The sequence below is a fragment of the Anguilla anguilla genome, chromosome 19 (assembly GCF_013347855.1).
Source record: "Anguilla anguilla isolate fAngAng1 chromosome 19, fAngAng1.pri, whole genome shotgun sequence".
NCBI lineage: Eukaryota > Metazoa > Chordata > Actinopteri > Anguilliformes > Anguillidae > Anguilla > Anguilla anguilla.
In genome coordinates this window covers 10,936,475-10,961,917 of record NC_049219.1, presented here as the reverse complement: position 1 = coordinate 10,961,917, position 25,443 = coordinate 10,936,475, and the positions used below count along the sequence as shown (strand labels likewise).

General features: G+C 46.5%; 1 protein-coding gene and 1 long non-coding RNA gene across 5 annotated transcripts in view; one reads left to right on the top strand and one right to left on the bottom strand.

Moving 5' to 3' along the window:
* Positions 1 to 10,590, bottom strand: part of LOC118219033 — a 52,554-nt gene extending 41,964 nt beyond the window's left edge. For both annotated transcript variants that reach the window (XR_004763638.1, XR_004763639.1), the window contains exons 1-2: positions 10,299 to 10,590; positions 7,604 to 7,665 (exon numbers count right to left, since the gene is read on the bottom strand). This is a non-coding gene — a long non-coding RNA (uncharacterized LOC118219033). The remainder of the gene's footprint in view (positions 1 to 7,603; positions 7,666 to 10,298) is intronic.
* LOC118219032 (chemokine-like protein TAFA-5) overlaps positions 1 to 25,443 on the top strand; it is a 70,861-nt gene that overhangs the window by 15,250 nt on the left and 30,168 nt on the right. Inside the window, exon 1 of one of the 3 annotated variants that reach the window (XR_004763637.1) lies at positions 11,391 to 12,348. The exons of the other annotated variants lie outside the window; for them this stretch is intronic. The gene's annotated coding sequence lies outside the window, so the exon portion shown is untranslated. Of the gene's footprint in view, positions 1 to 11,390; positions 12,349 to 25,443 lie in introns of those variants that run through there. 3 annotated transcript variants of the gene reach the window in all.

The window sequence follows — 25,443 nt, the reverse complement described above, 5'->3', positions numbered from 1 at the left end:
CCTTCAGCTTAGCAATTATAGAAATCGTACTGTCCCCCCGCACGTCCACTTTCTTGACTGGCTTAACTGACTGACTCCCCCAAATTAATTGCAGTTGCTTGGTATCACCTCTAGGTGATGGTTTATGTGCAACGGCACTGCAGTAGCCCAGCTAACCAAGTGAGCTGTTCTCACAAGATGAGGAAGGGAACAAGCTTGCTGACTGAAATCTTCCATCCAAGTGTGATGCAACACCCAAGTGTGTGTGTGTGTGTGTGTGTACAGGTGTACACTTAAAATCTTATTTCTGTTACTTTTTTGCTAAATAAGACAAAAAAAATATTGCCGATGAGAGTGACCTGAATCTGGCACATTCCAACAAATTTCACTTGTCTAGCAAACAGTAACTTACAACAGGCTAATATTTTCTATGTGAGGGAAAAAATAAATAAATTCAGATTCACCGCAAGACTAAACCCCTTGTTAAGACTTTTTTTTGGGCAGTGAAGGTGGCAGAGTGGAACAGCCCACAGTCTTACGGCCCGACAGCCCAGCACCCTCCCTCCAATCCCCGATAAACCAGACTTGTTGCGATATGGTCGCAGGAGCGCACGTTACCAGATAAGGAGCTGTTTACGGGCCTCGTGTGTGCCGCAGCCTGGCACACTTACTTACAGCAGAGTGGGGGAAGTGGGGTTCCCCACCTGGGGCTCTTTAGTTATATTTAGTCGCCTGCTTCTTCTGCGCGCCGAAACGAAGCTGCTGGTTATTGCTAAAGGGGCAGTTTCTGCTGAAAAACGAGGAGCTCTCTCTCTCTCTCTCTCTCTCTCTCGCTGAGGGAATTCAGGCATCCAGCATGCAGAATTTGGCTATGAGCCATTACACAGTGGCATTACAGAGGCACCATTACACAGCCACGTTACAGAGGCATCATTACACAGCTGTGTTACAGAGGCATCATTACACAGCCACGTTACAGAGGCATCATTACACAGCCACGTTACAGAGGCATCATTACACAGCCACGTTACAGAGGCATCGTTACATAGGCATTGGTACAAAGCGGTGTGTGTGTGTGTGTATTGCACAACCCACAATACTGATGCTTCTTGATCCCGGACCGGTGAAGTAACTCCAGGGGCAGCTGATGATTTGTGTAGTGGTTATAGGACAGCTGTTCTGACTCGTAGGCTCAAATTCCTGAGGCACTGCCGTATAAATGGACAGCACACAAAACAACCCAAGCTGTTACGGATAAGGGCATCTGGTAAGCAGAAAAATAATCCAATGTAGAAGTATAGTGGCGTGTCCTTAACCTGGATGTGGCTTTTTAAATGACGTTCTAAGAACTCATTCTCAATTCATTTCAATGGGCAAAGTACAAAAAAAGCAAAACTGCAATACTAAAAATTCCCCTGTCCCCCCTGTAGAAAGTGGCCTTCAGTTTACACCGGTCACACATACTAATCACACTTTCTGCGCTTTGAATTGATTAAACCGAGTAAACGTGTAAACACGCGCGCGCGCGCACACACACGCACACACAGAGCACCAGTCTGAGCGCTGTCTGTAAAAGTCCAGGTGCGCAGTAACCCCTTTTCCGCGGGACTGGGAGCGACCCGGCTGACCTTGGCGGGGGAGCGAGGAAGAGGCCCGGCGGTGTGGAAAGGCTGGGACGGGCCTGGGAGACGTGCTCATTACTCACCCTGACAGGCTTCTCACGCATCCGCAGCCTGCTGCAGAGGCCTCGCGCCGCTACGATGGGGCAGCTTGCTCCGCTCTCCCCAAATCGGTGGTGGCGCTTTGAGGATTAGGGGGTCCCCATCCTCTCTCAGTGACACCCTCTGACCCCCACCCCGCCCTGATAAAGGACAGCTGCAATCTCCCAGCATGCACCTGACGCAACGCGACTCAACTTCTCCCCCAAACGGCCCCTTCTTCTGTTACCACCTGACTGCTGCACTGCACACACACAGACTCTAGAATAAGCAGGAGGTGCTCATCCCTGCCGTGCCTGCAACAGCACAGAGACCCTGGCTGGGCCTCCTTAACGGGGTGAATGCTCCCCAAGTCACTTACTCCCCTAACTTATCTTAATCTCCATGGTTACGGTGTACGCCACTAGCAGACAGCCCTATTTAAGGCCTGTTAATCTGCAGCCACAATGTCAAACATTTAGTAACTGAATGCAACTTCAAGGACAAACGGTGTTTGAAAAATTACTGCAAGGTACAATGCGCCTTTTTAAAAGAATCAGGCACAAATATCTAGCTAGCTCTCACGGTTCGACGGATCGCCAGATGCTCGGTGCTTATTAAAAACAGTATGTGATGCGTAAAACAACATTACCGCCGAACGCCTCATACTGTACGTGCAACGACATCTGCATTATAATAGCAAAGTCTCTGTTGCTGAAGGCGTGTGGATTCGTATTATAATCAGATGGTTCCCGGGGCTACGCGCGGCCACACTGTTACCTGTTGGGGACAGCAGGGCTTGAGTGACCTTTACAGAAAAGCGGAGGCTCTGTAAATATATACCCTGAGCTTAGGGCAAGCGGGGAGAGGGACGAACTGCACTTAGCCACCGCCTGTCAGCAGAGATTCCCAACAGGTCTAATTACTCAGACGCCACGCAACGTACACGCAACGTTCGCGCAACGTTTCCGAGACGTTACGGCAGCCTTTTCTGCGATGGTTGCAAGCGCTGCTGCACAGGGCACCGCTCGAACCCGTAACCCTGCTTCTGACAAGGCCCGCTGGGGCGCGAGCGGGAGCGGGATGGACCGGACCGAATTCGGCACGGAAAGCAAAACGCCCGAGAACCAAAAACCTGAGCAAAAAACGTCAGACGGCAAATTAGCCCGGAGTTGCCAGGCATAAAAGTGGATTTGCTTAGATTACGGGACTTTGTGCGTTTTCTCCGGTTATCAATCAGGGGAGGCTTAGCGGCGGGAAAGCGCCCGGGGGCCGTAGCGCTACTCAGCGGAATTAGAACCGCCGTTTCTGATTCCTTCTCCTCGGTCCTCCAGGCAGCCCCGCTCGATTAATTACGCGCGAGCGCCGAGATTCCTCTGGGCTAACGGCGTGTGATTGGCCGGGCCGGGCGGCGACGGAGCGCACCTGTCGCCGCGGAGCGTACGGTGGCGAGCTCGGGGTAAAGCACCCTCGTCACGCCCAGGTCCTGTACTCCTCACAATTCATAAGGATTTAGGAAAAGTTGGGAGAGGGGGAAAAAAAAAAAACATGGACAGAAACCCAGTACACAACAGCTACTGCGAAGAAAGAGCTTTGTCTTGTAGATAAAACCGTGTAGATTACATCGCTGCAGAACACAGAACAAAGACTCTGGCAGTGCCTGAAGTGCCCGTGTTTAAAACTTTAACCTCCTGCCATTAGCAGTGAGATAAGTGCTTTGACACGCATACGCAAGATAGTACGACAACTCAAGACCCTCGACCCCCTCCCCTTTTAGCTAATCTCCTCTGCTGCCATCCCAGAATGCACTGCGCCCAGCACTGAATACAGGGGATACTGAACTAAAGGTGTCTCCAGCTCTGCATATGGGGGGGGGGGGGGGGGGGGGGAAGGATTCTGGACGCTTTGGTATGACTTCACAGACGCAGTTCTCAGCACAGGTGGTACTGCATGTAGCTCCAGCAAGCCCGAAAGACGAGTGGGTGGTGGCACAAGGGGGGGGGAGCGGGGGGGTCGATTTACACAGCCACACCGTTTGCGTATATTTGTGCACACGCATATGCACGCCCACGTCCACTGCCCCCGCACACAGTAAACGCTGAGTTTGAGTCACACATCTGAGGCTGAGGGGCTCATAACAGGATAAGTGAAGTGCTGGCGCTCAGACAGCCCCCACTGCATTGACCTCTGACCTTTACCCCACTGCACTGACCAGAGCTTCCTCAGGCCCACGGAGGACGTGCGCGGTGGATGTCTCTTGGCCAAAATATGTTTTATGCCATTACGGTGAAGCAAAGTTGGCGTAAGACTACATTGATATTAAAAAAAAGACTCCAACCCCCATAATTCTCGGGGTCACCTCCCGGGTGACATCAGCAGGGACTCTGAGAGAGTGATACAGCCTGCACAGCGTGATGAATGTGCTACCGCACACACCGAGGGGCGAGAACGCGGGACCTCAGAAAACACCGATGCCGTGACATCTGGCGTGGGCGAAGCTTAGCGCCGTAAATCCTCCTCCGCGGGAGAGTCTGAGCCCCGTCCCAAACGGAGGAGATCTTCACAGGCAGTCTGAACGGCGGCCAGAGAGAGAGAGAGAACCCAGAGAGGCAGTGCTGGGCCCTTCATACGGTGCACTGTGCGGAAAAGGACCGTCACAAAGCTCCCAACACAGGGCCTAAGGCAGGGGCGCAGTCATCTGGAGGGGGACTGCTTTGCGGGATTGGGGAACGGCAGAAAGTTCTCAAGAGCAGGTGGAATAACCGCGCAGCGTGACGTCACAGGCCTGGCTCGTGCGCTGGCGGCGATGACCGTTTCACGAGATTATTACAGGTGCGATTTTTCCCACTTGATGCTGAAGCACCCACCGCACACCTCCCGGATACCTGTCACACGACGGCGCACCGCTCGCAGGAAAAAAAACTGACAGGTTAAACTGAAGGCTACGCGCTTTATTATTATTTTTTTCAAATCGAAAAATTGAAACTGAGCAACGCCCGAATACGAATGCTACACGCGAGCCGTCAATCATGTGGCCATGGTTACGGAGTTGCCGGCGGCAGCCTGGCCCTGTCTGATACACACCCGCTAAATTATACATCAGAAGAGGGCGGTATTGAAATAGGCAGCTGAGCCACCCCGAAAATTCGTACTCTTCAGCGCTGATCCACAAAGCCTCACTCCCTGGGATGGTAAGAAATTTAACAGAGGCTCCTGCTCTGCCTTGCGTTCTACTGAGCTCAGACTGCTCAAAGCCAGCCTCTCCAAACACAGGATATGCTGAAGATGGGGGCCATGGGTTACAAACACGGACTTCTAGAGGGCTGTGTCAACTGGGGGTCTCAATGGGGGAAAACCAGTCACAAAAGGACACCATCAGTCTGATATCTATGGACAAGCCTGTAATGCTAAAATATCAAAGCCCCCCCTCCATAAAAAACAAAACTACGTATTAGAGTACTGGAAGGGGTGCAAAGCACACTGTGTCTTAATGGTCACAAATTGACAGCCGCATCAGGAATTGGAAATGGCAAATTAAAATAAATGTCATCCACAATAATATGAAAGAAATTTAGATGCTGTGTGGAGTATTTCTCTCCTTTGTTTACTACAAAAGTGAATGATTACAATGCATCTGGTCTTCTTCAAAATACTTGGCATAATACCAGCTGTTCAAAGGCAGAAATGTCCACCACCATCCTTGTCGGCAACAAAATTATACCGTGATAATTATACCGTCTCTAAAAACTTTCCACATGCATTACTGATTGGGTTATGAATCGGGCGCTCAGAAGCTCTTGGGGACCAGCCGGGCATGATGGGAATTCCCGCTTGTGCACATCACGCAAAGCGAGCGGCTCCGACAGGTGACTGTTACACAAGACACCGACGCACCTTTATCAAAGCAGAACAGGCAGCCCCCTTACTTCTATCTCACCCCCCTCCCTCCCTCCCGCTCCACCCCCCTCTCTCTCTCTGAGTTGCGTTTTGATGCTTTTATTCTTCCATCGCTCTCAAATGTCTGTTCCTCTAACCTCCTCTCTGCTGCCATCGCACCATCCTTGTCGGCGCCAATTACTCGCCACTTTCCGCGGGCGGTGCCGTCCGCGTTCGTACAAGTGCAGCAGCTCCTTTTCCATTTCTGATCTCTTCTTGCTCTGCCTCAGATGTGCTACTGTCATGAAAAAGAGCCTTTTACCATGTCATTTCCTGTCTACATAAAGACCGTTTGGAAAGGCAGTTTTCTTGACCGGCCTCCATACTGTTTCCAGCTTGTGTAAACAATATCAAATTAGAGATGAACAACGCTGCGTATGACAGAGCGGCTTGATGCATCAAACTTCCCCCCCCCATCTTCCCAGCAGGCAGGCATGTTTCAATTTGAAACAGGTTTTTAAACAATTCAAGTGCCTTCAGAAGCGACGTCATGTACAGTACAAATAACTACTGAAGCCTTCTGACATCTCTTTACTGGGGATAAATCAATGCAGGTAGTGTGGTGATCAATAAAGCTACCGGGGAACAACTAGGCATACCGATCGCAGGGGAGAAGTAAGGAATGGGATTGGGTTTACCAGCCAAAACAATGATGGCTAATCTGATTGGCACCGGCAAAAATACCTGAAACCAGTCTCACAAACTTCCCTTCCCAGAAGCTATAAAGAAACAGGGCACCAGAGGGGAGGCTTGCGCTGGTATAAACTGTGTTTAAGGTCATGACTGAAAATTAAGTCATAAACCTCCCAAAGGTTCACCTGCTCTTGCATGCTGTTGGACCATCTCTGCTGACCGCTTGCAGAACTACAAAATATGGCAGCCTCTACATACTGATAAAAGTGAATGTGGGTTATTGTTAGCTGCTTGTCCTGCGGACTCAGGTTTGGGGGTACTTGGGTGTGGTCCTAAGTGTTGTACATGTCCATGGGGGGGGGGGGGGCACAGACTCAGTAAGGTGGGGCCACACTAACGCCAACAGTTATATTAGCCAATGACAATACAGTTTTTGGTGGAAAAATAGGGGTGTGGCAAATTAAGTGGCCAATCAAATTCCAGAAGGGGGAAGGTGCCACCCCGGGCCACCCCATTGGACACAGCCCAAACAAGTGTCTCTGTCTCTACTACATGAACCAGGCAAGCTGTTAAATGTACTGGGCACTGTATTTTTTTTTTTTTTTTTAAACCCAAAAAACCTTTATTTACTTTCTACCCATGATCCCTATTTCTACTAAGAGAGCTGAAACTGGAAAACCTGCTCAGAAACAACACAGTTTGAGACAGGTTATCTCCTCTCAAACAAGCAATCGGGTCCGCAGGGCAATTCTGTCAATAGAACCAAGTGTCTATATTACTCACCTACTGCAGGCCCTGGTACCTGTGTGAAAATGTCCTCTCACATACTTGGCAAGGTGACAAGTTACATACTATGTTTTATATTTCCTGTATTGAGTGTTTGGTGGCATCTATTTGAGGATTAATCCAATTTCAAGGTTTAAACATTTCATCACCAGTTTTGGATTGGCCAAACTTTATTTGCCTTATTTGTTATTAACCCCTGAAGTTGAACCGGGCCCTATTCGGACCAGTGTGGGCTAATTTGAATTCATTCAATTCTTTACAGTGAAATGTACAATAAATCTGGCCACACAATATACTATTTGAAAGAGTTAAAATGCACGGTTATACCGCTATAAACTATTTTATGATACCAATGATAAAGCAACAACAGTTCCTTATTTTATAACGTGGGCAAAACAGGTTCGGGGGTCTTGCCTTCTATGCCTTTTAGAAATCCACAGCTGACACAAATCAAGGTAATTTCAATATCCATATCACGGCTGAACAAAAATGAACAAAACCAATAGTAGTTTTTATTCTCAAAAACATGCTAACTCAGACAAACAGGAATAGAATGTGCATTGCTTACTTACCAATTCTCCAGAGGAATGATCATTGTTGTCCATTTTGCCATTGCATACACACCAGCACTACTCTGTGCATAAGGTTGAGAGGGTGAGGGACAGGGAGGGGGAGAGGGTGAGGGACAGGGAGGGGGAGAGGGTAAGCTGTAACAAGCATCTGGATTCACTCAAAGCACAAACATTTTTGGTGAGGCGAAGCATCCACTTCCACTGTGTTTGAGCATCTGTTACTCAGTTTCAGTAATATTTCGAGCAATTATGGCTCTCGGAAAACATCACTCCCAAGGGCTTACCTTTTGGAAGAGACCAGAATTATGCTGTACTCAAACGGGTTCAAGAATAGTAATCATTTTATTTTGGGTATGCCATTTTCAGACAAGTGGTAAACAAGTGGGTGCAACAGAAGGGGTTAATTGTTTAGATTTTCAAATTCTAACAAGATGAAAATCTTTTTTCTTTTTTCTTTTTGGTGGAATGGAAGAAGACTTTGATAACCCGGTAATCAGAATAAATTTGTAATTATTTTGAGACAGCGAGCAAGTTTCAAGTTTCTCAAGAAATAAATTCCGTTAAGCTAACATCACCCTGGGAGAGGTCCCGCTAACTGACAGGAAAAAGCAGAAACACTTACCACAGACAGGCTTCTCCTTAATCACATATCAGCATTTAATTAAAAAGTATTCCCATTTTAATTTGAGGCAGATATGTCCAATCTGGCCGGCAAATAAATAAATCTAATGAACCAGCTGGTCGTCAGGAAATTCAGTGTTGGCAACATTTAAAAAAAAAAAAACGAACTAAATAACACAACAAAACAGTGAGATGGACAAAGCGGGACGCCACAGAGCCCGCACAAAAAGCAAACGCTCTTGTTGCTTGAATTGTCGCACTCCGGGCACAGAGGAAGTTGAGTACTCCAATTACCTCAGGATTTCCCTAAAACTCACAGGTCTTAAGACGATTAGACCGCTACAAAAAGAGATTCTCTTAAGACACCCAGCCGCCTCCATGTTGTCATTCTCTATGGTACGATGGTTCAAAAATGTTCATTTCAAGCAATAATGGAATCGGCTCTGTCGCCACACAGCACCAACATAGTCTGGGTATTACTGACTTTAAAATCAGGACAGTTCGATGCCCAGACACACACACACACACACACAAAATTCAGCCAATCAAGGCTCACAACTGTAGCAGCTCTGCCTGGTCTTCAACACCTCAAGATGTCTATGCTTTCACTGCATGACCTGGCCAGCAGCTCCACGTACTGAAAAATGACTTTCTGATACTACTGTGAAAATTACACTGAACCCGTTCTACTCCCTGCTATTTGAAAGCTTTATCGTTGCTTTTAGAGATAGTCACTCAGCTATATTGAGTAAAAGCAGGTGCTTGGAGTTACTTTGTACACCTGTCATAACTAACTGAAACCTAAAACCTAATTGCTTTTGCCTACATGCACCCTATCAGGACAGGAAGCATTTTATTCAAGATAATTTGATAAATGTGCCAAATCTAAAATAAATTAAATAATATTAAATAATAATAATAATAATAATAATAATATTTTCTAGAAGTGACTTTCCACCGTGTCATTATTGGTTCTCAGATAATTCTCACAAACAGTAAGTTTTTGGATACTGGCACAGATAATATAGACGATAAAATATCATAATGTGCATGGAAGTGTCCTTGCTTGTGCTTAGAATCTTTAAAAGATGATGAATGACGAACAAATTGCATATGACAATCTCATGAAAATTGAAAAACTAATTTTGAGCACGATGTTTATTTGTTTATTCCAATATGATCGTTAGTTTCAGCGGTCCCGGAAATGAACCAAAACTAGCAATCAAGAAAAAAAACAAAATCATTCGGAGCTATTCAGAGCTACACTACGAGTAAACTTGCAAGATAATACATGTAAGTTAAGGACAAAGAACAAAAGCACTGTCGCCATGTGTCTGTTTATCTTAGGACCGTGTCAACATTTCCATCCCGTTCTTTCATCTGTACTACACTGTCATTCAAGCAATAAGCTGTTCAGGTTGTTTGAACAATTGTTTCTCTTTATTTAAAACAAACTCGAATACATCCATATTTGTTTATAAAATAGGGCGACAAGTTACGACACTACTGCCTTAAGAAGCCCCGTGTAGGAAGCCACCTATTTTGCCGACGGCTTGTGTCATTTCGAGCTTAACGGTGGTGTTCAAACCAAATCCAACACACCACAGCACAATTTATTATCACAAAGTAGTAGGTTGGCTTCCACCACAAGTTAGAAACTCATTAACAGTTTTCCTGAAAACAGCTGGGCTGACCCACTAATTAGCATGCCCTGTACACCTGCGGTGACATTTGAGAGACGGCTAACTTCTGTAATTAAACGCTCCCAGTACAATTACACTGTTTAAATTGTAAGCTACTTGTAGTATACGATATGCAGGCCCTGAACCTCTTAAAAGCTAAACGGCTGCAAACCAATACTAATAAAAGTACCCTTACTACAAACTGTTCAAATATGCAGGCTTGTCTTTTTATATATAGCCTATATATAGTGCTGGCACAAGGTCAACTTGACGAAGGATTCGTAAACTGACCTACATTTCAAACCACAATTTTAAACCCAAATAGGCTACTGTTAAGTATTAATATTAACTAATTGCACCAAAGTTAAAATAGTCGAACATGAATGTCTTACCTTCTCAACGTCTCTCTGCTTTTGCCAAGCTACCGTCAGCTGTTCCTTCTGTTTTCTGGCAAGAGCTTTTACACGGGTGTTTCTCGTTCACAGCAATTCAATTTATTTTGCGAAATATTACATAACAGGTTCCAGCAGCCTTGTCCGGGGTGTTATCATTAAACAATTTCACTATTTTTGTCAATTTTACGACACACTGTACTGGTATAAAGACAGACTGAAACAATGCGTGACTATTCGTGTTCGGAGACGCCGAAAAGCAGCCGTTAAAGGCCGCCAAACGCACGCGCCACTCTTGTTAGAAGTTTAAATGGTATGTAGCCATGCAGCTGTTGATATCCACGAGACAAACGAGGAAAGCACCCTTAATATAATTGTGAAATGCGAACTTGCATTGGCGAACACTTTTCAAGGATGGAAAATGTAGCATATAGATATTAGGGTGACGTTTTTAATTTGAGAATGTTATCAAATGCAAATTGCTCTTTCTTAAACCAGTTATTATACTGAATAACCAGTTTTATTACCAGTTATTATACATACAATTCGTCTAGGTATGGAAGGCTTATATGGCATGAGTTTTGTTATCCATATCCAGCATATATCTATGATTGCATAATATCTACATTACCGTTTGCGCTTTTACAATGTATTGTATATTTGGGATTTATTTTTATTTTGCAAAGTTTGGGAAATTGTTTTAATTTTTATATTTTCACATTTCAGTCGAGGTGCTATAGAGATGGTTGTGTGGGGGTAAAAGGTGTTTTATAATAAAAGGTGCCAATGGTGCAGGACCTTCCTAGTTGTCTCCTCACAAAAGTTATTTTTCTTTTTTTGTCTGATATGAGAAGTGATTCCAGCCACCAGCAGTTAATCAGCTTCAAAAGCAAATAACGCAAAATATACGAACTCCTGGATATTATAGCCCGTATTCTATCACAACAAACAGAGCACAGCAAATTGAAATGCATCTTGCTGACAGCTGGACACCGTAAACCATTCTTTTTATAGTGTAGCGTGCGTTATGATACAGGGGAACAGAGAGTGATTGTACATGTTGAGTTATGACGTCACCAAGATCAAGGAGTGCAAGTCGCGCCTCTGTCTGCGGCTTTTTAAGAACACGGGCTAGCCTAGAGGAGCTGATCAGGGTGGTGGCGCTGACACAGACTGGCCGTTAATTTCAGCTCATCTTAATTCAGAAGAGCGACAGTTTACGGCTGTACAAGGACAGGACCCAGGATCTTGCAATGGGAATGATGAACCTTTGAATGAATTTTACACGCTCTCATTTTGACTTATCAAATGTCTTGAGGGAAGGATTTTCTGAGGATTTCCTTTAAGTACAAAGGAAGAGGACTGCAATTATCTTTCAATGCAATAAACGATGAATTGCACCTAAGATGGATAGTGCAAAAAAAGGCAATGCGTACTTGATAAAATTCCCCACGTGGAAAATGGCAAAACTAAATTAATAATATTTTGCTGTGAGGGGACATGGTGTCGCAGCCGTCTCGTGTTATACATGATACGGTAAGCTCGGGAGAAAGTGTTGATCCGCACGCCGAATCGCTGCCCGTGAGGCGCAAGGAAGAACGAACGAAGGGGCTGCTACGGTGACAGAGGCGAGCAGCTGAACCTGAAGTGACCGTGAGAAATTCAATCACTTCCAATGATGCGGCGTAGGTCTGTGACTGCAGGGTTATAACCGTAATAGTTTACTGTCTTAATATATATTTGTTCCTTTGAAGACATGAAACCCCTTTCCGCACACTGAAATGGACAGGACCGTTTCTATTCACGGATTGTATTTATTTTAACCAGTTATTCGCACCAGCCGAGGGGATTTTCACGAGCCGTATTAAGTTATTGCTAATACTCTGGTGCACGGGAACATCATGGATTTCTCGTTATTCCCCTGGCTTCGCTCCACGCGCGTCTGAGTCGCTCGCCACGATGCAGATCCTTCGAGTCGCGTGGGCTTTAGCCGGAGCTGCAATCTGCTGTTTGTTCGTTATGTGGGTCCACTCGCGCTTTCTGGAAGAAGGTAATTGCTCCCTTCATTTAGTTAAGCGTATTAGAAGCCTTGACAAACTGATGTGTATATGCATCGTTTTGAAGTGTTTATTCCACAGACTGATTCATTTATATTATTTTGGAATTTCAGGCGCTGCCCGACTGCGTTTTTTTGCGCAAGTACGCATTGTCGCCGACACACAGCCCTTCTACACTTCTAACTTCCCTCGTGTATTTTATTGCATATCCAGACTATTATTGAATATCGACACTTGAACGAGAAGCCATACTCGCTGTGTGACGAAAAGTTAATGCAATCTGAATATCGCAACAGGTAATACGCTTCACTATCTAAATAAATGCAAAAATTGTTTGCCGACTGAGCAGTCTCACGTATTTTCTAACGCAGAAAACGGCCGTTGACAATAATAAAATCAAGCATTTCAGACAGAATTTTGACAGCTGAAAAATATCTCATGGTACTATTCAATAGATGGCACTAGAGTCTTTCTGAAGGGCAAAATCGGGGTCAGAATGTATTTATCTTTTTCCACCTGCCAAATATCCAGTTGCCAGACCGGCCCCTGGATACAGACCTGTACCGCTAAATCCGTACACTCTTGCAGCGAAGCGTAACGCCAAGCATCATTCTTAGCATACAAGTTTTTTTTAACGTGATTGTTCCGTTTTCAAATATTTCATTCGCACATCTACACATCTCATTTACACGTTTTACTAAACGATTTCCACGTCCGCACTCATTCATTTCAGCCTGTTCAGTCACGATACGTGAGATAAATGACTAAATAAAAAAAGTAGCCTTAGCATACATGCTCAGAGATAATGCGGTTACATTTTCAACAGAAAAGGCACGCTAACTTACGGGCAACTGCAGCACTAATGCCTTTTTGCTTCAAAGTGTTAGACAGTAAAATGCCCAGTGTTGATTCAACTCCAACAGCGAATCAACAGGGGAGAGATATGTGCCCTATCGGAGCTGGATTAGCACTAACCATAATTCTGTGTAGACAGGCTCTTTCCCGTGGTGAGGAGCGAGCAATCAACGCTTTTCTTTTTGAATGCACGATAAGTAGTATTTTTCTGTGGCCACTGATGTTTCTCAAGTCGGTGCCGAAACCAAAATAATGAAAGGGTGTTACGTCTGTACACTTTTTACGCAGCTGGTTCTCTCGGTTCTGTGTTTAAATACAGGTCGTTGGATGGACAGCAACACCAGAACCGTGTGCGCATTCTGGACGGTAACCTCGCACTCCCTGGCGGCTTAATACGTACTTAAAATACAAAAAACAACAAACGGCAAAAACACATTTATAAGAAAGCATATTCTGTGTCGTTTGGCAATGCCTGAAATTTGTACAAGATGAATACAGCTTCGTCCTGTCAGCATTACCTCTGGCAATTCGTTTGAACCAATGCTCTAGGACTCATCTGTGCTTAGACACCAGCCATATATACATTTTATAACGGCTACAAAACTGCTTTTACAAACACAGCAGTGGGGAACTGAACAGCCAATCCATCAACATTTTTATTCTGTCTTTGTTGAAGGGCTTTGTCGCCTCCATCGCGTGGTTTTTATTGACGCGAATATCAAAAGGAACAGAAAGGCTCCTTCCCTTGTTGTTTGAACAGGCAAGGTCACGCAGACAGACTGTGGAATACGATGCGCACGCAATGTTAATTCAAAGGCTCTGAGGACCCCCTGGGTGGCCGTGGAACTGAACGTGAATTGGCTCCATGATTCAGCGCACGCCCCAACTAATATTAAAAAAAGCTTCGTAATTGACAAACTCAACCCATGCTGCATGTTACAGTGGAGATAATTAGCATGAGTACTTAAGTGATGCATTGAGCTGTGGGGTTCAATGGAAGGCTGCGCACACGGGCGCTAGTCTTTTTACACCCACATTATAGCTGCAAGCACATGCTAGGCAACCTCAGTCGACCGACTTGCTTAGGTATTTGACTTATTCCAGTTTTTTTGTTTTCTGAAACATTGATTCAATGAGAAATCAATGCTGTGGCTGAGAGTCATAAAGATATTACCAGACGTGAGATTTTGTTAAAATTGAAAAGACGCAGTTGCCCCGCGGGGTTACGATGGAATCAATTTGCCAAGTCTTTGGAGCAAAAGGTCACCAATTTCCTCTAAAGATCATTTTCTGTTGAACGGCCCTGGGGTTATACGGGGCGGAAATGTCAACATTTATAATATATTTGTTTAACAAGTGCTGGCCCAGCTAAAACAAAACAAAACAAAAAAAGTTTCTAAAACGCTTACGCATCAGAAAAGTGCACCCTACCATTCTGGGAATGTTCTGGAAAATTCAACCCCCCCCCCCCCCCCCCCCCCCCAAAAAAAAAGGTTAGCTGGCAGGATGCTGGTCAAGTCCTATCAATTATCTTAGCCTGTCAACAAAAAGTCCAGGGCACAGGTAAAAACAGGGCAGGTGTTGACTGACTGGGTGCTGAGCTTCCAAAAGAGAAGAGGAGAAGGGAATGCTACAGACTGTGAAAGCCACAATGGGTGGGCGTTAAGCTCAACACAAGGTTACCCCACCCCACCACTGGGACATGGGGCAATGAGGGGACTGGGGTAGGCACTACTAGTGCATTCCTAATCGGTACATAAATAAAGAAATCAAAATTGGGGATACCAATCCCTCTCTGTCCCTCTGTGCTGGGAGCCCTTTCTTCTGAATGTTTTCAGGTGGCTGGTTACAATCAAAATGGCGGAGGCGCTTGTGCCTCTCAATCCCAGTTATCAACACAAATGAAGGCGGTAAAGAGGTGGTGGCCACAGCCTGAAGGAGACCGGATCAGTTCAGAAACGCAGAGCTTGTGCGCTGTCGTGAGCGCAAGTGGCAAATCCGGCTCCTTTGACTTGAGCGCTGTCCATGCATCGGTTACCACGCTCTCTGCTTCTCAACACTAAGCCCTCAGAAATCCCTGCTAACTCACAACAAGGCTGTTGACCCCTGAGGTTTGTGGCCGAACAGTTCATTAAAATGTGAAAGCAACTGGTTGCTATGGGAATTCTGCTAGGCTCCCAGTCTTCTGATGGTGTTTTCTGGTGTGCCTGTTCTGTGTAGAGCTGGGACCAGGCTGGTATGGTCTGGAGAAAGCTGCTTTTGGAAACAGCACCCCAAATTTGAATTATAAATACATGATATTCATCATAATGATAATAATAATTTTTATTCCAATAATCATCACATTTTTATTATAACATTGGCAGGATATCTTTGATACAATTGGTGAGATTGGGGTTGGACGATGCTGTGGGCTGCAGTTTGGGTAGGGTGGTGGCGCTGTTTGGGAGAGTGGGGGGGTGTCGTTGCTGTTGTTAATGGCAAACAAAGCGTGAAAACCAAGAAAACAACAAATTTCCCTCGCGCCACAGCCCAAAACCTGACAAAGCCTCTCTGCGCGGGCGTCTGGCGTCAGCGTAACGGCCACCGTCGTCGTGCGGACGAAGTGCCGCGCAACGTCGCCGGTCATTTTTTTTAGCGGAAGAGGGAGGGGCCTGTCCGTCTGCCACGTGCCGTTCGGAGACGCGGGAAAATCCGGGAGACGGGGCGGGCTCGGGAAAAACGTGCCACTTGAGAGAGAGGAGAGAGAGGGAGAGGGAGAGAGAGAGGTGCTCTCCCGGATCGAGTGATAGTGGAATAATAGCCTGACGCCGGCGAAGCTCCTAGCCCCCCCGCGCGGGGACGCCGGGCCTCCTTAATCGTCACCGCGCTCGAAAAATCCCGCTATCGGGTCTCCGTACTCCAGCGGCTCCGATCATCACCCCGTGACTGGCGTCGGCGACCTCTGCTGCCAGGGCGGAAGGAAAGGATCAGGCCTAATCCCATTTCACTGGGATTGCGGCATCGACGGCGATGTGGTGCGCTAACTGACGAAGCGGGATTACAGTCAAAAAAAAAAAAAGCTTGAACAAGAATAAGAGGCATTACACTCTAATCCTTCCGCTAAAATATTTGAACTGCTTGAAGATTTAAGTTGTGCGGAGAAATAATACCTCGGCCTCTCTCAAATGATGGATTTGGGCTTGGCTACAGTTTGTGTTTAAACAAATCAATACATTATACATTAGATTTGATTGGGAGGTAAATGTGCATCACGCTGTTGCTTGCAAAGCCGGCACAGCGCGGGCAGCAGTGTGGCGAGGAAGCTGGGCTCACAACTAGATGGCTGCCAGCTTGAATCCCGGGTGGGTGTGGCACAGCATGCTGTAGGTTACGCTCAACCTTTTTTTATCCAGACAGACAGGTAAACAGAAGCCACTGTACGCCTTATTGCAACGGACAGTCGGGGTCCGCTAGGCCAAGAAATAACAAGGCAGTTATAATGAGTATCATTTCAGTCTCTGAGTGGAAGATGAGGAGCGTATACCAGCATCTTATCAGGGCCAATGGTTTGATTGGGTTGTGGAATATACTGTTTGTATAACAGAGATATTAATTATCACAATCAGCGAAGCTCTGGCCCCCTGTATCAGTCGTCCGTAAGCTTATGAAAACAATTTCACAAACTGGTCATTATTTCCCTGTCGTAACTCGCTTAAAAACGAGGCTCGAATCTGGCGTCCTCGTTCCGCGCCGCCCGACCGTTACTCTCGCTTCCAATCGAGCGCGGAATTAAAAGTAATGGAAGTGTAATGAGCACCTCGTAACAGCGAGCGTCACGTCCTTTTTTTATGCTCTCTCATCGCCGGATAGATCGCTCGCCGGGTTGTAGTTTAATCAGGACCGAAGTCAGTGAGACAAGCAAGCGCTTGGGGACATAAAGAAAAAGCAAAATATGGCTCTCGGATGCAGGGCTGCAATTACTGGCATAATTTCATTATTTGCGGTAATGAAGCGATTTTTATTGCGCCCAGAGAATCCACAGCACAGCAACATCTCTCTGTTGACAGAGTCGTTAAGTGCAGTCCTCAGCTTCTTAACCGAATATAAAATGGAGAAAGATACGATCGGACAATCTTTTTTGGCACTGCGACTGAAAATTTTCAGTGTTAAATGTCTCGTATTTCTGATGATTTCGTATAACAATAATAAATATTACTGGATCAGGCAGTGCTCTATGGCTGATAAAGACAACATTAAAAACTGCATTTTTGTACTGGCAGAATCCACAATGTGACTGAACAGCCGTCTGGAAGATGGAAGAAGTAGCCTTCCTACTACAGTTGAAGCGAACCTGTAAAATTACCCAGAATTCCCTCTCTCAAACACCTGCAGAGAGAGTCCCTGTTGCAAGCACGTGAGAATGGTTTTCAGATGATACCCGCTGCAGCGCATTACATTACAGGCATTTAATAAATGCTCTTATCCAGAGCGACTTACACAACTTTTTACACAGCGTTTACATTGCATCCATTTTATACAGCTGGATTTATACTGAAGCAACGCAGGTTAAGTACCTAGCTCAAGGGTACGATGACACAGTCCCAGCAGGGACTCGAACCTGCGACCTGTAGGTTACAAGCCCAACTCCTTACCCATTATACTACACTGCCGCCCATTATCCCTGAGCATGGATGCACACTAAGGGAAGCCGAGGCCACACGTAACCCGTTAGTCAGCGCCATTACCGCCATCTCGGCTGTTCACACGGCAACAGACTCTTAATTCCCCCACGGTCTCCGTGTCGACACAATCTTACGGCAGTTGTCATTTGAAAAGAACTGCGGCTTACACTCGGAAGAAATCACAGGACGAGATGAGAAACAGAATATTAAATTTATCTGCCACACAATACTCCGCGCGCGCGCACACACACCGCGCACACACAAAAAACCTTTATATGTTTTATAACAACGTTTATACGGCAAATGAAATATGCCGGCCTTGCAAATTCGCTCCGCTGAGCAGACAATAAATTATTCCACGTGCGGAACGCAAGACCTGGGGATTACAGCACACCCACCGAAATGAAAGGAACAGACTTCTGAGACGGAGAATTGAAAATGTTTTGCTTCAAACCCACTGGGGAAGTGGTCTCTAAGAAAAGAAACCCACCGGGGAAAGTGCTTGGTTGGCCGTACTGAGCCTTTCTAAACGCTTGCCACTTGGCTGTGTTTCTGTGGCCATACTCTCGCCAAACAAAATCACGTATCATCTACGTTCACTTTCCAGGTGTAAAGCAGGAAAACAAAAAATCTGATACACCTGCACTAACCTAGTTGCTCGCTGAGAATCATACATTTGACTACAGATAGACTTTCAGCAGTAGGGTACATGGCTACTGAATAGGGAAGGGCCTACACACCATTTTGGTGTTAATAAACTTCAATTACATATTTTGTGGGCGGAGCCAAACTGGCGGCAGAAGAACGGTCTCTTGGCAGTTTGTTAATGTAGTGTTGGTAGCAAACCGAAGATCTGAGTGTAAAGCCTTCATCATTAGCTTGCTAACTCATCGAAAACATGGCCCGAGCTGGAGTAGTCTGGCTCAAGGCTGCATTAATACCTCACAGCGGCACACTAGGTTTTGAACTCAGCGAGGTCACACTGTAAACGCACTGCATTCTGGGTATCACAAATTCCTCTACGTTCGGTCTCACCTGCACCCAAACTCTCGCACATATACGCAGGCACACAAGGACTAAAGCAGGGCCCTCTTAAAAAAAAAAGTGCTTCGTTCACAGCGTCCCAGATAACGAGACGGTTCGCTTAATTAATGTACGTTACCGTAAGCGCCTTCTTAAAAGAGTGCAGGAGCCCGAGTTCTGTGTTCTCGCTCGTCGAAATCGCGCAATTACTGTGAATGAAGTTTGGACGCCGAATTGAATTTGCGGCACGCGCTTCATTGTTAGTTTAGGGCGGGTCGTGATAGTCTTTGTAATGACGGCGCCGTTAATTGATTTTGTCGGCTTACATACAGTAGACGCGCGTCTCGCTAGCAATGAGAAGCCTCTAAGTTAAGTGGGAAGGACTACACAGGGTGTAATCTGCCAGATGAAAGCGATCTGATTGTACTGTGCTAGCGTACCACATTCCACAGTTGTTCATTCTAACCTGAAGTATATTTAGACGCCGGGCATGCCCTCCCTCTTTTCACGCTGTTCCAACGCGACGGCCAGGCGTTCAGGTGAGAAAAAAGCTGACAGGGACCATGGTAAATGTGCAACGCCGCTTGTAACATTACGCGATGACAGTCTGTACGGTGTAAATTTAAAAAATAACCGAAAACAAGAAAAATGACACCGAGAATTTCATGGCTCGCCATGTTCTCCAGAGAATAGCTGTGCCCCAACTGACTTTTTTTTTCTTTTTCTTTCAAGTTGCGGTAACAGGCCACAGTGATACACACACACCTGGAGGCGACGGTGTCCAGTGTGGCAGGGCTTGGTATAAGGTCAAGCATGTAGAATGAGAAAAGGTCAATGGGAACTCAGTTCACTTATGAGTGCTTCAGAGACAAGTGCTTGGGATCCGAAGGAGTTTCTATGAGAAATCAAACCCAGGGAAGGTATTTGGTTGGTCTAAAAATAAACCACAAATCCGCCTAAGAAATGCCCCTGGCTTGGTATGTTCTTGGGAATTAATAAATGTTTTGTAAACGAGCCACTAAGAGGGAGGCTATACAGGCCTCTAAATGTTTCCGTGTGCGCTGTTGGGGAGAGAGCAAATGTAAATTCCTCAGTCTGTAAATCATGGCCTGCTTTATATTATCTAAAGTATTAATATAAAAAAAAAAAAATCAACTAATGTAGAACAGTGCAGATATTTAATATTTTACTAAGCGCTAACACTAATTAAACTTTTCAATCGGTTGTGAATTAATTTTATTGGTGTACCAGTGTAGCTGCCTGTGCCGAAACGCTTGGCAGTTATATGAATGTGTGTATGCTGGAAAAGTATAATGGATATCGCTCTGGATAAGAGCATCTGCTGAACGCCAGTTAAGTAAAGTCTGAAACGAAGCATAATGGGTTTAATGAGCTTATAATTATAATTGTGAGACATGATCATTCAGGGACACAGAAGCCAGCAGCCATCGCACCGTTAAATGTTACCAACAGTAGCAGAGTATAACTTCGTTGTCCAATTTTCGGCTGTATTATGTATTGTGTGGCATTATGGGTTATCTCAAACCGCTCCGTTCCCTCGGATATCTGCAGTTTTCGCCACTTTAAATCCCGCCTCCGTACTTCATTTCTTACTAATGTTTAAGCTTGATAGTTTTGTTTTTGGTTGACAGTTTGGAACATTTTTTGGGATTTTGTGGCCCATAATCATCCACTGGTCTCACACAGATATACCTGAAACCATATATCGGCTTGTCATAGGTAAACTCGCTATCGGTGAGGTAGACATTGATAGATTTTCTATACATACCCAGGCTTGAAAAAAAAAAAGTACAAACAGGTTTGTACGAGTGCATGGTACAGTACATAAATCTTAAAATAAGGAGTCATTTAGGCAGAGATCTGCAACACTGCCCCGTCCATGTTATCCATCTGTACGTTTTGTACAGTCACGCTTGCTACCTGTACGATTGACAGCCAAGTCTTCCTATCTGTGCGATAGCCAACATATCTGCAGAAGAAGTGGAGATAGAGCCACACATATTTAAGATGGCCGACTGCAGGCGTGTGCGTTATCAGCAGGACCGGCGCAGCAGGCGTGTTCTCGCTGCTATCTGTGGGACCAACACACACGTGCGTTGTGCTGAGCTGTGTGTGTGAGTTCCGGGGGTGTGTGTGTGTGTGTGTGAGAGATGCTTAATGCCGCGGTTAGCACGCGTGACCTGTTGCGTGTGAAGCCGCCGCCGCCGTCGTCGTCTGAGGCTGTTCGGGGGGGGGGGGGAGGGGGGGGAGACCGTACGTCATGACAGGAACCCGGGGGGGAAAATATTTACCGTGCGATAAACAATCCCGGCGTGAAACATACGACCTGTCAGAGCCATAAAGCATATGAACCAACGCCACGATACAAAGAGGTACGGCGGAGTGTCTGGTTTTATGGGTCTCTTCCAGTGGGAGAGGAAAGAAACCGGGTGGCCTGAGAGACGAGCCGAACGGCTGCTCCTATCAATTCTCCATCAAAATGTATTTATCACCTCAGCCAGGGTGGCCTGCGCGACAGATGGCGGATTCTAATGTTTTCTGACGCGCGGCTCAATTTCCAGAAGAAACTATGAAAACAGTCTTTAAATATCTGTTGAGTGTTTCTCCGTGCCGTTTTCAGAAGGGGATTTTTTATCGCTGTTGTAGGATTGTTGGAGGATGCCAACTCGTTGCGGCTTCCACGGCGGGCTCTCTTCATACCAACGTGCAATATAACCTACGCTGCCATTGGAGGAGACCTCGCCATACTTTTAAATTCTACGCTGTGATTGGAGGAGGCCCGATTTCAATGTCCGGACTGGGATATTTATCTGCGCCGTGATTGGAGGAGACATAATTGCTCCCTCCTGGAGCGCGATATCATCAACGCCATGATTGACAGATTCCCCACGCGGCCGTCTCCGGGGGCGGGATCTTTATCGGCGTTGTGATTGGAGCCCGTCGCGGGGGAGAGGCGGTGCGTGGCGAACAGGGAAAGTGTTAGTCCGAGCATACCCAGACGGTGGCCCTTATGGGACAAACTCAAAAATGCTTTATCTTTTTTTTTTTTTGCCCTCCTACCTCAGAAACCCCCCAGGTGCCCGGAGGCTCCAAAACCAGCCAAACCAAACACTCTTACAGGGGCGTCTGCTTCGGACCACCCCAGGCGCCATTTTAAACGTGCCTGATTAATTAATGTTGCAGAAAGCCGTCCCTGGCACATGAATGTGCTTTGGGGAAAAAAAAAGGGCTTATACAATGTGAAGATTAATTAAGCGAAGCCAGGCTCTGAATGCTTTGCATCCTCTGAGCCCAAGGGCTGTAGACTTAGCCACCGTACACACAGGTTTATGAATATGCTCTTCCGCACACTCTGTCAACTAATCCTGAAATCTCTGCGTTGATGTGGAATACACCACAATGCTTATGATCAAGTTATTCAGATAATGAGAATTTCTATTGGTTTATTTAATTACATAATAGCACAAAGTGCTTTCGTTTGAAATAAGCTTTGTTGCTGTTGGTACAGTGCACTGCCGTGTGTGTGGGGGTTGGGTGCAGTGTGGGAGGGGGGGGGGTTGATGCAGTGTGTGAAGGGGTTGTGCTGTATAGTGCAGTGTGTGTTGGGGTTGGTGCAGTGTGTGTTGGGGTTGCTGCAGTGTGCGTTACGGTTGGTGCAGTGTGTGTTGGGGTTTGTGCAGTGTGCATTAGGGTTGGTGCAGTGTGTTGGGGTGGGTGCAGTGTGTGGGGGTTAGTGCAGTGTGTGTTGGGGTTGGCGCAGTGTGTGTTGGGGTTGCTGCATTGTGCGTTAGGGTTGGTGCAGTGTGTTGGGGTGGCTGCAGTATAGCGCAGCGTGTATCTGAGCTGGTGTAAAACAGGGCAGTGTCTGCCTGGCGTCCCACAGGAAGGTTTCTTGGTGCTTGGCTGTCACAGTTATGCCTCCAATTATCGCAGGAAGCAAAGCACATCTTCAGAACAATTATTCATTTGAGGGGGGAGAAAAAGCACTTTAAGAGATTATTTTTGTCCTCTGACAGCGTGGCGAGGGAGCCGGCCGGGTGCCTCTGAACCGTGTGATAAACAGGAAGTCCACAGGGGCCCGTTGTGGTCCCTCTAAGACGCGCGGCTCAGCCCCAGGCAGTTCCCTCTCCCTCACTTAGCCCTCAGAAAGACAGGAGCCTGTTATTAATCCGCCCGTCCCCGTCACTCAGCCTGACTGAAGGTGCTCAATGGAGCTCGCTTCATCTGATCTTTTATCCCTTTCCGTCTTTTATCTTTTGCAGAAAGGGTTTTCGCTGTTCCTCATTGTAAAGCACACCCCCCCCCCCCCCCCCAACACCCAAATGTACAGGGGTCCTAAACAAAAAGTTATTTTCTGGAAGACAATAGTCAGGTCTAATGTTTGCCTTCAGGAAGTTTACAGTCCCGGCTTTGTTTCGGGTATAAAGGGTGCTGATTTGCATGCTGGGTAATAGGCTTTGCATTTCTTTTGCCATTAAACCAGGTTGGCCTGGAGCAGATCTAATCCCTGGCTGTTTAAGTGTGTGTTCGTCAAATCCCAGGTTTATTTGGGGCTGCGCAAGAGCAAATAAAAGGGTCCCGATTCTTACGAGAATTCATTGTCGATCCAAATTCTGCACGCAGTCCTCCTTTGGCTTTGGGAGATCCTCTATATTTGGGAGGTGTGTGAGTGTGTGTGTGTGTGGGGGTGGGAGGTGTTTAGGGTGTGGTGGGGGACAGGGCATGTGGGGGTGAGGGAGAGGATGTGAGCATGTGGGTGTGTGTGTGGGGTGGGGGGATGTTTAGGGTGGGGCGAGAGGGCGTTTGGGCCAGGGCAGGCGGGGGTGAGGCAGAGGATGAGAGTGCGTTTATCATACAGCTGAGCCAGAGCTCGGGGGGGGAGGGGGGGGGGGGTGAATGAGGGTGAGTGAATGAGGGTGAGATTAAAGCAGAGGCGTCTGAATCTGAGTCTGAGGATGAGTCTGAGTGCACATTTAGGCCGTGCAGTCGACCACCGCGCTCCCCGCATGCTGATGAGCCGCGTGGACAGAACAGGACTCTCCTGCTCCCAGCACAGGGCTCATAGCCGTGTGGACTCTCCTCCCTCCAGTGCATTTCAGCACAGGAATTAGCACTGCCATTACTGCCTATGCACGGCTGAGGTCACCCGTAAACTGCAACCCTGCACTGACTCAGCGACAGAAGAGAGAGCGGGGGCTGGTCCACACAGGGAAGGACTGGGGGGGGGGAGGGGAGACAATATCAAAAAGTCTTACTTCCGCTGTCTAGAACGACCTCCTGTCAAACATCCTGATTGCGTGCCTCCACACTCTACAGTACGTAGCCGAGCAGTCCAGTCTGAATGAGGTCTTGTGTTTGTAATGAACGCTATCTTCATAACTAGGCAGCATGGGATAAATCTGAGAAAGAAGAAACAGAAAATTTAAAAGCTGGTGTTGCTACAGGAACAACTGTCACTCCAATCCTGCCTGTCGACGTCCCAAAAAAGTGCTCCCTTTTAACATGAATGTCAACTGCGCGAAATTAAAAATGTTTCGAGCTAGCTTGTTCGTGGTTGCTAGGATACTAAAAGCGGTTGGTGCTGTTCTTCAGAACTGTTTTTGTGGCGGATGCTGGAAAGGTACAAATGTGTGTAAGGAAATCAATTTAAACATAATTCTGCGGCAGATAATTACTTTATTTGGCAAGCAGCCTCGGTATAAGTGGGATAATGCACAGAGAGCGACTCGACTGTTTAAAAAATTATCATTTAAAAAACTAAATTTATATATTTTTTTAATCCACTTTGGTCAAGCTCACATGACCCTGTCAAGCTAATTTTGAAACAATAGGCCTTGCTAACAGCACATTGTCTCTAACATACTGCACTAGTGCTCACCATGACTGCAGGAGAAGTCCTATATCTGCTGGGTCAATCTTTGGTCTCAGGCATGTCATTGGTCAGCTAAGACTAGGACCCTGCTGCAGTCAGGGCACTGGTTACCGTGTCCTGCCCGGAGTAGGAGGAGTTTAGGGAAACAAAGGTTCCTGAGCTAAGCACTGCGTTCAAGCCTTCCTGTGACACAGCAGACACCCACCTGGTGTGGAGACACCTCCCCTTCAATAAGTGCCTTCTCTCTTTCAGCAGTGTGTGGTCTGCAAGGTGTTACATATGAGTCAGCGAGAGCATAAGAGCAGTGAGTGTGTGCGTCCGTGTGTGTGTGTGTGCATGTGTGCGTCCGTGTGTGTGTGTGTGTGTGTGTGTGCGTGTGCATGTGGCGTGTGCATGTGGCGTGTGCGCGTGTGTGTGGGAGAGAGAGAGACAGTGGCCTGGAAGGTGAGTGGCCTGGCAGTAAGTCCAGACTCTCAAATAATGATTCCAACTGGCGATCTTCCCTCAGCTGCTTCAATGAAAAGACTCCCGGGAAAATAACAGAACAGCCGAAAAGTAACAGAAGCGATGTGCGTTCCTCCGGTTTTACAGCTCTGAGAGAGAAGCGTAATTACAAGGCTGAACAGCAGCAGCAGCATCAGCAAACGTGGCTA